Here is a 12,921-nt window from a genome sequence, read left to right as displayed (position 1 = left end):
CGTAATTCGTTCTGGAGGTCCGTTCTTAACCTGAAACGGTTCTTAACCTGAGGTACCACTTTAGCTAATGGGGCCTCCCGCTACTGCCACGCGATTTCTGTTCTCATCCTGAAGCAACGTTCTTAACCCAAGGTACTAATTCTGGGTTAGTGGAGCCTGTAACCTGAAGCGTCTGTAACCTGAGGTACCACTGTATATAAAAATAATAATAAAACAGTAAACATTAAAAAAGCTTCCCTATACAGGGCTGCCTTCAGATGTCTTCTAAAGGTTGCATAGTTACTTATCTCCTTGACATCGGATAGGAGGACTTCCCCCAGGGAGGGTGCCACTACCGAGAAGGCCCTCTGCCTGGTTCCCTGTAACCTTACTTCTCACGGCAAGGGAGCAAATTAAAGAACTACCAACACACTTATGATCCTCTATCCTTTTCCATCTCCTTCGCCTGAAAATATGCATTCCATTAGAAATACACACCCGAGATGCCCATAGCACAGCTTGGATGGATGAAGGATTTCCTGAGATGGTAGGGCGAGGGCTGCGGAAGGTTCCATGAAGGGAAGGGGGCATCAGACATCGGATCTCGCCCTCCAAGGGACCACCTCTAACTCTCCTCCCTCAGAGAGCTCATGCTTTCCAAGCACTGGTGGTGGGGGGGTGTTTGTTGCAGGGTGTATGTGTGTGTGTGTGTTTCTCTTCTTCCACCACCACACAATAGGACCTTCACAGGAGAAATGGCATTCAGATGTGGGCATCAGCCATTGCTAATCTCCTCATTATAACTGTAACGTATCTGCTGGCCTCTCTGCCCGCCTATAGACACAAGATGATTGATAAGTGAGGGAAGAAGGAAGGGGGGGGGGACGAGAATGCGAGGAACAAGAGGACTTGAAACGTAACCCCGCAGTGCAGCAGATATATTTCCAGGATGCTATAACATGATTTACTGCAAATAGTTCCACGGCATTAAAACAACTCTCTTTTTTTATTATTATTTTCTGTGTGTGCCGCTTCAAAGAGGAACGCTGCGGGCTCATAAAAATGCAAAAGAACAAATAAGGGGCCTCTAAGCCCAATTTATACGCCATGCCCACTGTGCGGTGGGACACATATAATCTGTAAAATGTCAGCTTCAAAGTTCTGCAGAGATTGGTGTTAGCCTCGAACGCTGACCCCGGCGACTCTAGCTGGGCCTGCATGCTCTTTAGCCCAGCTGTTTTAAATAAACGTCCTCCATTTTTTACAGAGATTGTTCTCAAGAGCTCGACACAAATAGCAGTAATAATATTAACTCTCATTGGAGACAGCAGGAGGGGAGAGAGAGAGAGAGAGAGAGAGAGAGAGAGAGATCTACCTTTGCGGAGAGTCTTTGCAAAAAAAATTTTTTAAATAGCTAATCAAAGAGTTACCTCATGGAGAGGGTGGTGGGTTAATAAATATGTCATTGTGCTTGAAAATATTTAAACAAGATTGAGGGGGGAATGAGTAAGATATACAACAAAAGGAAAGCATATTACTGGGGCTTCCTGTCAAAATACACAAGGGAAGTACTTCGCTTTGACCATTTTCCTCATAAAGAGGCACAGTAGGCCAAAACAAACAAAGCGAAGGAATCTGGTTTATTCCACCGCTGGATACTGGAGTCTCTTGACTTCAGTGAAGTCAGGCGAAGAGGCCAAACCCAGTTCTCCATGACAAGAGTTATTCACTGAGTGAGGCCAATATGCTCAGAGTGACCCTGTCTTCCATGGCTCTGTAATGGCTCCTTTGGTTGCCGCCATATTGGATATCGTCCTCTGCATGATGAAGGCTCATGGCCATCAGGAACCCATTCACACCATACAATTAAAGTGCTACCATATTGTTTAAAACAGTCATGGATTTCCCCAAAGAATTATGAGAGCTGTAGTTCCAAGGGCATACCCTCCAAGATTTCTCCGATGAAAATGCGTATGTTCTATTCTTCTATTATTAGTGTACAACCCGAAACAGAAAACCAAGAAACACCCATGTACAGGGCCTCCAAATTTTCTTTATTAAATCTATATCCCGCCACATCTCCCCAAAGAACCCAGGGCCAAGGAAGGGATGGTTGATCTGTCAATTAGGGTTTCTCGTTTTTCCAATCTGAAGTTCCTTTTCCCATAGCTGCACATCAGTTTGTCTTTAAAAAAAAAAGTTCTTGTGAACATTAACCAATATTTTGGTGCACATTTTGCATGAAATTTTGCCCAACGGATGTAGATTTACAAGCAGTTTACAACCCTAGAATACTAGGGTTAGAGTACTAAAAGAGATTTAAATCCCTTCAACTTTCTAAGCATTTGAGTAGGCTCGTCTTAAAAAAGGATGTTTTCAGCAGGTGCAGGAAGGAGTACAACGAAGGCGCCTGCTTGATCACAATGGGCGGGGAGTTCCAAAGTTCAGACACTGCTACACTAAACAATTAGGTAAAGGTAAAGGGACCCCTGACTATTAGGTCCAGTCATGGCTGACTCTGGGGTTGTGGTGCTCATCTCACTTTACTGGCCGAGGGAGCCAGCGTACAGCTTCCAGGTCATGTGGCCAGCATGACTAAGCCGCTTCTGGCGAAACGCCGTTTACCTTCCCACCAGAGTGGTACCTATTTATCTACTTGCACTTTGACGTGCTTTCGAACTGCTAGGTTGGCAGGAGCAGGGACCGAGCAATGGGAGCTCACCCCGTCGCGGGGATTCGAACCACTGACCTTCTGATCGGCAAGTCCTAGGCTCTGTGGTTTAACCCACAGCACCCCCCACGTCCCATACATTAAACAATTATGTGGCATCCGTAGTAGTGCCAATTCTGCCAATAAGAGCACACATGGAGTAAGGTTAAGGATGCTGAGGGTTGTTAGGAGACCCCTGTTCCTAGGTTTTCCCAGTAGTGATGGATGGAAGTGAGAGCTGGACCATAAAGAAGGCTGATCACCAAAGAATTGATGCTTTTGAATTATGGTGCTGGAGGAGACTCTTGAGAGTCCCATGGACTGCAAGAAGATCAAACCTCTCCATTCCTAAGGAAATCAGCCCTGAGTGCTCACTGGAAGGACAGATCCTGAAGCTGAGGCTCCAATACTTTGGCCACCTCGTGAGAAAAGAAGACTCCCTGGAAAAGACCCTGATGTTGGGAAAGATGGAGGGCACAAGGAGAAGGGGACTACAGAGGACGAGATGGTTGGATACTGTTCTCGAAGCTACCAGCATGAGTTTGACCAAACTGCGCGAGGCAGTGGAAGACAGGAGTGCCTGGTGTGCTCTGGTCCCTGGGGTCACGAAGAGTCGGACATGACTAAACAACAACAATTCCCCTCACATTTCTCCAGTGTTTCTAACCTTCCCCTCAGGGAACTCTGGAAAATAGGAGCTCTGTGAGCAGACTAGGGGCCTCCCCACAACTCTCAGCCCCCCTTGGAAACTACAATTCCCAAGATTCTTTGCAGGGGAGCTGTGACTATTTGTACTTCTGAACTGCCTTGAGATCTTCAGATGAAGGGTAGTACAGTGGTACCTCTGGTTAAGTACTTAATTCATTCCGGAGGTCCATTCTTAACCTGAAACTGTTCTTAACCTGAAGCACCACTTTAGCTAATGGGGCCTCCCACTGCCGCTGCGCGATTTCTGTTCTCATCTTGAAGCAAAGTTCTTAACCCGAGGTACTATTTCTGGGTTAGCGGAGTCTGTAACCTGAAGCGTATGTAACCCGAGGTAGCACTATACTGTATAATCATCATCATCACCTGTTTCAAAGTTGTCGCGCAAGATTTATACGAACTGAAGAGAAACCCACAAAAGCCTTCTGGGAAATGATTTATAATGAGTTGAAAGAAATGGTAAAGATAACTTTTGTGGGGGAAAATCAGAAGTTTTTCTTTTAGGTATAATTGGTGGAGAAGTACCCAGTGAAGGGGGGGGGGGAATACATTTATGAATGCTACTACAGTTGCTGGAATGATTTATGCCCAAAGATGGAAGAAAGAAACAGCTCCCATCAAGGAAGATTGACAATTAAAATTAATGGAATATGCAGAAATTGAGAAACTCTCTGGAAGAATAAGAAATCAAGAAAAGAGATTTTTAAAAAATAGAAGGGGGGAAATTTATTGACTATTTGAAGACATTCTGTAAACAAATAAAAACATTAGCAAAACTGATATAAACACATGCAGTAAGGGACAATTAAAAGAAATATAAGGGTAAAAGTGTAATTATATTTGAATTGGATAATGGATAATAAATAAAAAAAATTAAAATAAATAACCACAGAAAGGAGGAGAGGGGAGTTGAGGGGAAGGTAAATTAGATTTTGTAAAGATTCTGGGTTTTGGTTTTTTGTTAAAATACTTGTGAAAGGTGAAAATGAAAAATAAAATTATCAAAAAGCAAAGTTGTCATGCAGATGGGGCTTGAGACAACCAGGATTCTCCTTATTATCCTGAAGAGGGCAGCATTGCTCTCCAAACTTCGCCAGTTGATTCTCTAGGCTGCAAGGCAAGGAAGTCTTTCCCTGGAACAGAGAAGCTGGTATTTGGACAAAGGGTCGTTCCCTCCCTCAGACATGTGGACAGAGAGCATCTAAGCTGGGTTATCTATGTCCCACCACAGTCTTGCACCCCAGTCCTAAACCATAGGGCATAAAGGTAAAGGGACCCCTGACCGTTAAGTCCCGTCGCAGATGACTCTGGGGTTGTGGCGCTCATCTCGCTTTATTGGCTGAGGGAGCCGGCGTACAGCTTCCAGGTCATGTGGCCAGCATGACTAAGCTGCTTCTGGCGAACCAGAGCAGCGCATGGAAACGCTGTTTACCTTCCCGCCAGAGCGGTACCTAATTATCTACTTGCACTTTGATGTGCTTTCATACTGCTAGGTTGGCAGGAGCAGGGACCGAACAACGGGAGCTCACCCCATCGCGGGGATTCAAACCGCTGACCTTCTGATCGGCAAGCCCAAGGCTCAGTGGTTTAGACCACAGCGCCACCTGCGTCCATAGAGCATACCTGGTACAATTTCTTCCTACTGATTACTTTCGGTTTCCACTCTGATCCCATCTGCTTTTGTTGTTCTTTATTGGTTAATTCTTGCCTTGTTCCTGGTGTTGCTTTGTATCACTGTCATAAAATCTCAATAAACACACACATACACACACACACACACACACACACACACATATATATATATATATACACCTTAGTATCATGTCCTGTTTTGTGATGCTTCATTGCTGGTAGGGCATCACCAAATACAAGGATATATATCACCCTCCCCACCCTACCCCCCAAAAAAGGAGGACAAAAGAAGGCATTTTCCTACATTGCGGGGGTTGCGCTAGATGACCCTCAGGACCCTCGTATTTACGGGACTGCCTCTCCTGGTCTGCCCCGCAGAGGACCTTAAGGTCCATGAATAATCATAGTTTAGATTATGGGCCGGAAGTCAGACTATCCTCCGCCAGGGCCACGGCCTTCTCAGTGATGGCTCCGACCTGGTGGAATGCTCTGTCCCATGAGACCAGGGCCCTGCAGGATTTAACCTCCTTCTTTCGGGCCTGTAAGACAGAGCTATTCTGCCTGGCTTTCAATTTGAACTTAGCCTGATCTTTTATTCCCCTTCCTTCCCTTCCCCTCCCTTTTATGAAGATTACCTGCTCTGGGACCCCACAGCTAATTCTCCCCTGGTCTCCTCATTGGCCCAAATATGACTTATTTAGCCAGCTAGCCCTGGTGATCATCTAATGTTTATTGGATGGTTTTTCCCTCTAAATTGATTTTTGAATTCTGAATTTATTGTTATTCACGTTTTATACTATATTTTATGCTGTTTTTTGTTGCATCAATTAAGTGTTTTAAATTTATTGTTAGCCGGTTGTGAGCCCGGTTTTCTGAACCAGGAAGGTTGGGGTATAAATAAAAAATTATTATTATTATTTATTATTCCAACTCTACGATTCTAGGTCTGCGTCTATGAACCTCCATTGGTTAAAGTTGAGCCAGCCACAGCCTCCTAGCCTAACCTACCTCGCAGAGTTGTTGTGGAGCTGGAAGAACCTTGAGTTCCTTGTAAGAAAGGTGGGGTTTAAGTTCAATAACAAGGATAAAACTGTGAATTGTGATAATGGATCAGAAAGATGCTGTAACAGTATAGGCAGTCTGTGACTTCCTGCGTACCATTGATCTGCAAAGTCTTGCTCGTTCTTTTCTTTCTTTCTTTTTAAATAGCTGCAATTTCGTAGCACCCTTTCCAAACTTTCTAGAAGTTAAATCCCTTGGATTTTGTACTGGAATTGTAGATGTATATCTGGAAGGGGTGGGGGTGGGATTTCTAACCCCCGCCCCGCAACCCTCCACCCCTCGCTCTTGGTGATTATGTCTCATTACCCTTGTCTGGCAAACCCATCGTCTCGCCTTGATTCTTCAACTTTTTCATGGAATAACACTTGTAAATGCTCACCGCAAGCTTAAATATTTCTGCAGTGACTAATAAAATCCATAAACCAGATGCAGACACTTGCAATGCGGGATGAATCAATCCGTTGTGTGTGCAAGCGAGGGCAGAGAATATGCTGTGGATAGCTAAAATACCGGGATTGGGGGGGGGGAGAGAGAGAGAGAGAGAGAGAGAGGAGGGGAAGCAACAGCTGATTTTAAATGCCTACATCCTGACTTTCTCCCCAGATACCCAAATGGGCGAGAATGTTTGCGGAATACATATAGAATCCTTGCCAAAAGAGCACGCTTTAAATTTAAATTGCTTTGTTTCTTACTTAATGAAACAGGGGCGGGGGGCATTCCATTGTGAAATAATTTTTTAATATTTTCAGTAGAAAGATTAGATGTTTTCTTTGGGCAAAAAAAAAATTCCAACCCCCAACCATTTCTGCTTAAAACCCTCCAAGGGAAGGGAGTCCACCATTTCTCTTAGGGGTCCATTCCACCGCTGAGCAGCTCTTACTGCCAGAAATTTCTTCCCAGTGGTGTAGCATGGGGAGAGGCTGGGGGGGGCTGTGGCCCCCGGCACGTTTTGGGGATGGGGCGAGATCAGGCACCCCCATTACAGGCTCCCTCGTTGAAGCCTGGCTCCAGAGCGCAAGGGAGCTGCCATGGAGCAGCTTTCTGGCGCATGACCGCAGCAGCTCTGCTCATCTCTGCTGGGCTGCGTCATGCGAGGGACAATGAGCTCCCTCTCTGCCCCCTCATAAGGCTTGGTTTCCAGACCCTTGATCACATAGCCAAGCACCCTGTCCTCACAGTGGCCAACCAGATTACCGTATTTTTCGCCCTATAGGGCGCACTGGCCCATAGGACGCACCTAGTTTTTTTTTGGGGGGGGGGTTTAAAAAAAATTGGGGCGGGGGAAGCCCAAGCTTCTGGGTGCGCAAGGCTTGCGGACATCTGCCGGAAGCACGGGGCGTGCTCCGGAGCGCACCCCGTGGTTCGGGTTGCAAGCTGCCGCCGCAAGCCTTACACACCCGGCTGGACCTCCCACCGGGCTCACTAGGCTTGCGGATAGCTTCCTGAAGCCTGGAGAGCGAGAGGGGTTGGTGTGCACCGACGCCTCTCGCTCACCAGGCTTCGGCGAAAGCCTGCATTTGCCCCATAAGACGCACACACATTTCCCCTTCATTTTTGGAGGGGGAAAAGTGCGTCCCATAGGGCGAAAAATACGGTACATGAGCACAAGAGCATCACTCTTCCCTCTCGTGGTGTCCGGCCACTGGCATTCAAAGGCTGTTGGGAAATAGCCACTTTGGCAAGTCACCATGGATAATCCTGTCCTCCGTGACTTCGTCTCATACTTTTTAAAAAGCCATTCACCTTTGTTGGCCACCACTGCCCCTTGTGGCAGTGAGTTCCACAGTTTAACTATGTGCTGTGTGAAGAAGTGTTTTCTTTTGTCCCAAACCTCCCAACATTCAGCTTCGTTGGATGCAGTGGCGTAGCTTGGTGGGGGGCACGGGGGGTTTGCCCCAGGTGCAAAATTCTTAGGGGCGCAAAATTTCAACACCCGGTGCTGCACGCTCCATTGAAAATGGCTTCTCCATGTGAAGCAGAAAGTGACCTCTCCAGGCAATGGCTCTTCTTTCCTTATCACTGCGGCTGCGATCTCCTGGGTGACACAGACACTGTTAGGCAGTTGAATGCTCATGCACACGCTGTTGGTTTCCCTCCGTTTTTGCGGCCCCGGGCACTGGCAACCCACACTATGCCACCGATTGGATGCCCACGGGAAACAGACCGTTGGCCTGTGAGATTTTGACCAGCTTCGGCCCATCTGAAGATGAAGCTGATACAGGCTCGTCTTCTCTGGAGCCCAAAGCGTCGTCACACACAGCGGAAGATAAGCAGTATGTGCCACATTCTTAACTTTATTTACACTTCTATGCTGAGAGAATACAAACATGCATCTTGAAAAACAGGAAACCAGTGAACGTCACATCCAGTCTCCCATTCCCGTGGGAACCCAACAGTAACGCTGACTGTGGAATTTAAACAACTGTCTTGTGACAAGCATTTTTGCTGCACAGTGAAGGAAGCAGAAACCAACATGGCCACGCTGGATAGAATCACAGAATCATAGAATTGTAGAGTTGTGAGGGGCCACGAGGATCATCTAGTCTGAGGGTCAGCAAACTTTTCCAGCAGGGGGCCAGTCCACTGTCCCTCAGAACTTGTGGGGGGCCGGACTATATTTTTTTTGGGGGGGGGGGATGAACGAATTCCTATGCCCCACAAATAAGCCAGAGATGCATTTTAAATAAAAGCACACACACTGATTCCCGGGCCGTTCGTGGGCCAGATTTAGAAGGCGATTGGGCCAGATCCGGCCCCCGGGCCTTAGTTTGCCTACCCCATATCTAGTCGAACCGCCTGCAATGCAGGAATACGCAGCTGTCCATTTCCATTTCCAGCTGTGAAATGTAAATTAAAAGAGGGTGAACTTTTCCACATGTGGTGGGCATGCGAAAAAAATGAAAAACTTTTGGGATTCGATATATAACGAAATGAAAAAACTGTTTAAATATACCTTCCCAAAGAAACCAGAGGCTTTCTTACTAGGGATAATAGGAGATGAAGTAAGAAAAGAGGATCGTAAGTTATTTATGTATGCTACAACCGCCGCTAGGATTCTCATGGCCCAGAAATGGAAAACCCAGGAGAACCCAACGTTAATGGAGCGGCAGATGAAAACGTTTGAATATGTTGAGTTGGCGAAAATGACTAATAAGATTAGATACCAAAAAAGTAACAAAGTTTGAAGAGGAGTGGAGTAAATTTGTTGTGTATATACGGAATAATTGTTGACGCTTAAAAACTGTAGCAGGGTTAACTTAAATCTTGTGACGTGGGTAGAGTGTAAATAAGAATCTGTATGAGTGGATGTTAATTTGGGAAAGCCGAAGCAGGGAAGGAAGGAAGTCCGAGAGCGACAAAGCACAAGGTAAATAAGAAAACATTAAGATGCTGAATGTAAGAGTATAACACCGGTCTTGAAAGACCTACATTGGCTCCCAGTACGTTTCTGAGCACAATTCAAAGTGTTGGTGCTGACCTTTAAAACCCTATACGGCCTTGGTCCAGTATATCTGAAAGAGTGTCTCCACCCCCATCGTTCTGCCCAGACACTGGGGTCCAGCACCAAGGGCCTTCTGGCGGTTCCCTCACTGCAAGAAGCCAAGTTACAGGGAACCAGGCAGAGGGCCTTCTCAGTAGTGGCACCCTCCCTGTGGAATGCCCACCAGATGTCAAAAAGAACAACAACTACCAGACTTTTAGAAGACATCTGAAGGCAGCCCTGTTTAGGAGGTTTTTAAAGTGGGCAAAAAGGTTGGATTCCAGGTGGAAAAATCGAAATTAGAGACAGAACTGTTAGAGCCAAAAAATAAACTACTTTCGAGAATGTATAACTTGCTGCTTAAATGGAATACACAGGACGAGACAGTCAAATCCGCCATGATAAAATGGGCGCAGGACTTGGGGCACAACATTATGTTTGAAGACTGGGAAAGGTTATGGAACACCGGAATGAAATTTACGGCATGTAGTGCCTTGAAGGAAAATATTATGAAAATGATATACCGGTGGTACATGACCCCAGTCAAACTTGCTAAGATATATCACCTGTCTGACAATAAATGTTGGAAATGTAAAGAGGCGGAAGGGACATTCTTTCACCTCTGGTGGACTTGCCCGAAAGTGAAGGCCTTTTGGGAGATGATTCATAATGAACTAAAAAAGGTACTTAGATTTACCTTACCTAAGAAACCGGAGGCCTTTCTTCTGGGCATTGTGGACCAGAGAGTACTTAAGAAAGATAGAACTTTTTTTATGTATGCTACCACAGCAGCAAGGATCCTGATTGCTAAGCATTGGAAGACACAAGATTTACCCACGCTGGAGGAATGGCAGACGCAGTTGATGGACTACATGGAACTGGCCGAAATGACTGGCAGAATCCGAGACTTGGGAGAAGAAACAATCGAGGAAGACTGGGAAAAATTTAAAGACTATTTGAAAAAACATTATAAGTTGTATGAATGTTAAAAAATGCACTTTTTAGGAAGCTCTAGCTTCAGCAATTGTAAATTAATGAAATGGAAATTAAGGTACAAGAAGTCAGAGGTGGAATAATGAAATAACTTTATTATGTTTAAGCTAAAACATATAAGATGTGGGTTACAACACTTTGGAAACTAGGTAACATGATAAAATGAAAGATACAATAAGTTTTGAAATAAGTTAACAAATTGCTGATGTTTTGTATCACAGAGAATGCAGGGTTAGGAAGATGCGGGGAAGTCCATTAGATTTGCTGAAAAAAAGGATCATGGAAATTCGCAACTTCTCTATTTTATTTTCTATATCTGTCTTTTATTCTTTTTTTCTGTATTTCATAAACTTAATAAAAACATTATAAAAAAAAAATGAAGGCAGCCCTGTTTAGGGAAGCTTTTAATGTTTGATGTATTACAGTATTTTAATATTTTGGGGGGAAAGCCGCCCAGAGTGGCTGGGGAAGCCCAACCAGATGGGTGGGGTATAAATAAATTATTATTATTATTATTATTATTATTATTATTATTATTATTAATATTAATATTAATATTATTAGGGAGGAATATGCAGTGTCCCATACGGGGATAAAACCTTGGTCTAAGCAACTGATGGATGGAGCTGATGTGAGTTGCTGTTCAGCAATATTTGAGGGCCACGGGGTTCCCTACCCCTCTCTTCTTATAGAGTCTCCTCTGAACTCCTCAAAGGAAAGACCAAGCACACAAGCGCATGTGTGCGCATTCAAGGGAGAGGAATAATACTCTTTCCAAGAGCATCTCCCCGTCCTGCTATCCCCCCCACCCCTTGGGAGCTGTGTGAATTCGTGGCCAGATCAAAACGAAGCCCTTCTGTGTGTGTGGTTTGCATTTTCCCGTATGGCAGATAGCAGGGAGGCCATTAACAGAATTAGCCGCAAGCCGGCTGCCCTGCCAGCACATCAGGTTTACCAGCATTCTTAAGCTTGCGCCTGAATAATAAAGGTAGCCGGTGTGCTCTGCAGCCTCTTAAACATTCCTTGTGTTTTCGTTTTATTAGCATAACCCCTGTTAGCCTGAAAGAAAGAAAAAAGGCACCCCCAAAGACTTGCCAGCAAGTTGCAATGTTCTCTATTTAACACCGAATTGGACTCCGGGGAGTATGAAGGACGTTTTGGCAAGAGGGTAGGGGTTGGGGGTGAGGTTGAAGGAAGGAGCTTTAAAGCATTTTACAAGAGGGGCCTGCTAAACTGCAAAACTACCTGGTATCTAAGCAGTGGCTGAGATTGTGCCTGTCACTCTCAGGCATACGCTGGTACCCACCACCGTGAAGTTAGACTTAACCTGCATGAGAAAATCCCCAACTGAGTGCAACTTTCTGTTTCTGATGGTGAGTACTTTCAGGAAGCCCACAAGCCACCCTCCAAGCGTCCCGATTTTCCTGGGACAGTCCCAGAATTACGAGAGCCATCCCGGCTTCCAATTTGATCCTGCAATATCCCCATTTCCCTATTGCCAATGCTGCCACCACCAAGCTCAGAGAAGAGTATGAGCCGGCACTTGTGCCGAGCAGCAGCAGTGAGGGAACGTCTTCTTGCCTCTCCATGGAGGCAATGCCAGCCTCGTTCTCGTGGACAGCTTGCAGAAGCTCTGGAGAACAGGCAAGGAGGAGAAGAGGTTGCCACGACTGCCAAGGCCCAGCCCTGCATGGTGTGCCAGCTCTGAGGGGCAGAGGGCAGGGCCGCCCTGGTTGGAAGAAAAGGGGAGCAGAGGGGAGCACAAGAAGTCTTGGGGGGGACCACTCTGTGTCCATCTAATAAAGGTAAAGGGACCCCTGACCATTAGGTTCAGTCATGACCGACTCTGGGGTTGCAGCGCTCATCTCGCTTTATTGGCCAAGGGAGCCAGCGTACAGCTTCCAGGTCATGTGGCCAGCATGACTAAGCCGCTTCTGGCAAACCAGAGCAGCGCACAGAAACGCCGTTTACCTTCCCACCAGAGTGGTACCTATTTATCTACTTGCACTTTGACGTGCTTTTGAACTGCTAGGTTGGCAGGAGCAGGGACCGAGTAACGGGAGCTCACCCCGTCATGGGGATTTGAACTGTTGACCTTCTGATTGGCAAGCCCTAGGCTCTGTGGTTTAGACCACAGCACCACCCGCATCCCTGTAATCATGGTACCTTTTCTGAATTAAAGCTGGAACAAAGCATTCAGAGATGCAGCAGGCAACCTCCTTGGTGCACGGATATGCTGAGCTCACAAGAGCCTCGGATCATGCAACTCATTCATCCATCCACCTGCTCTGTCTTTAATCCTCCCAGTTAGAGAACAACTAGCTCGGGACCAAGCTACACCTGTCGTTAAACACAAAGC

The sequence above is a fragment of the Podarcis erhardii genome (genome assembly GCF_964252035.2).
Source record: "Podarcis erhardii genome assembly, chromosome: 1".
NCBI lineage: Eukaryota > Metazoa > Chordata > Lepidosauria > Squamata > Lacertidae > Podarcis > Podarcis erhardii.
Note: the sequence above shows the minus strand (reverse complement) of the source record.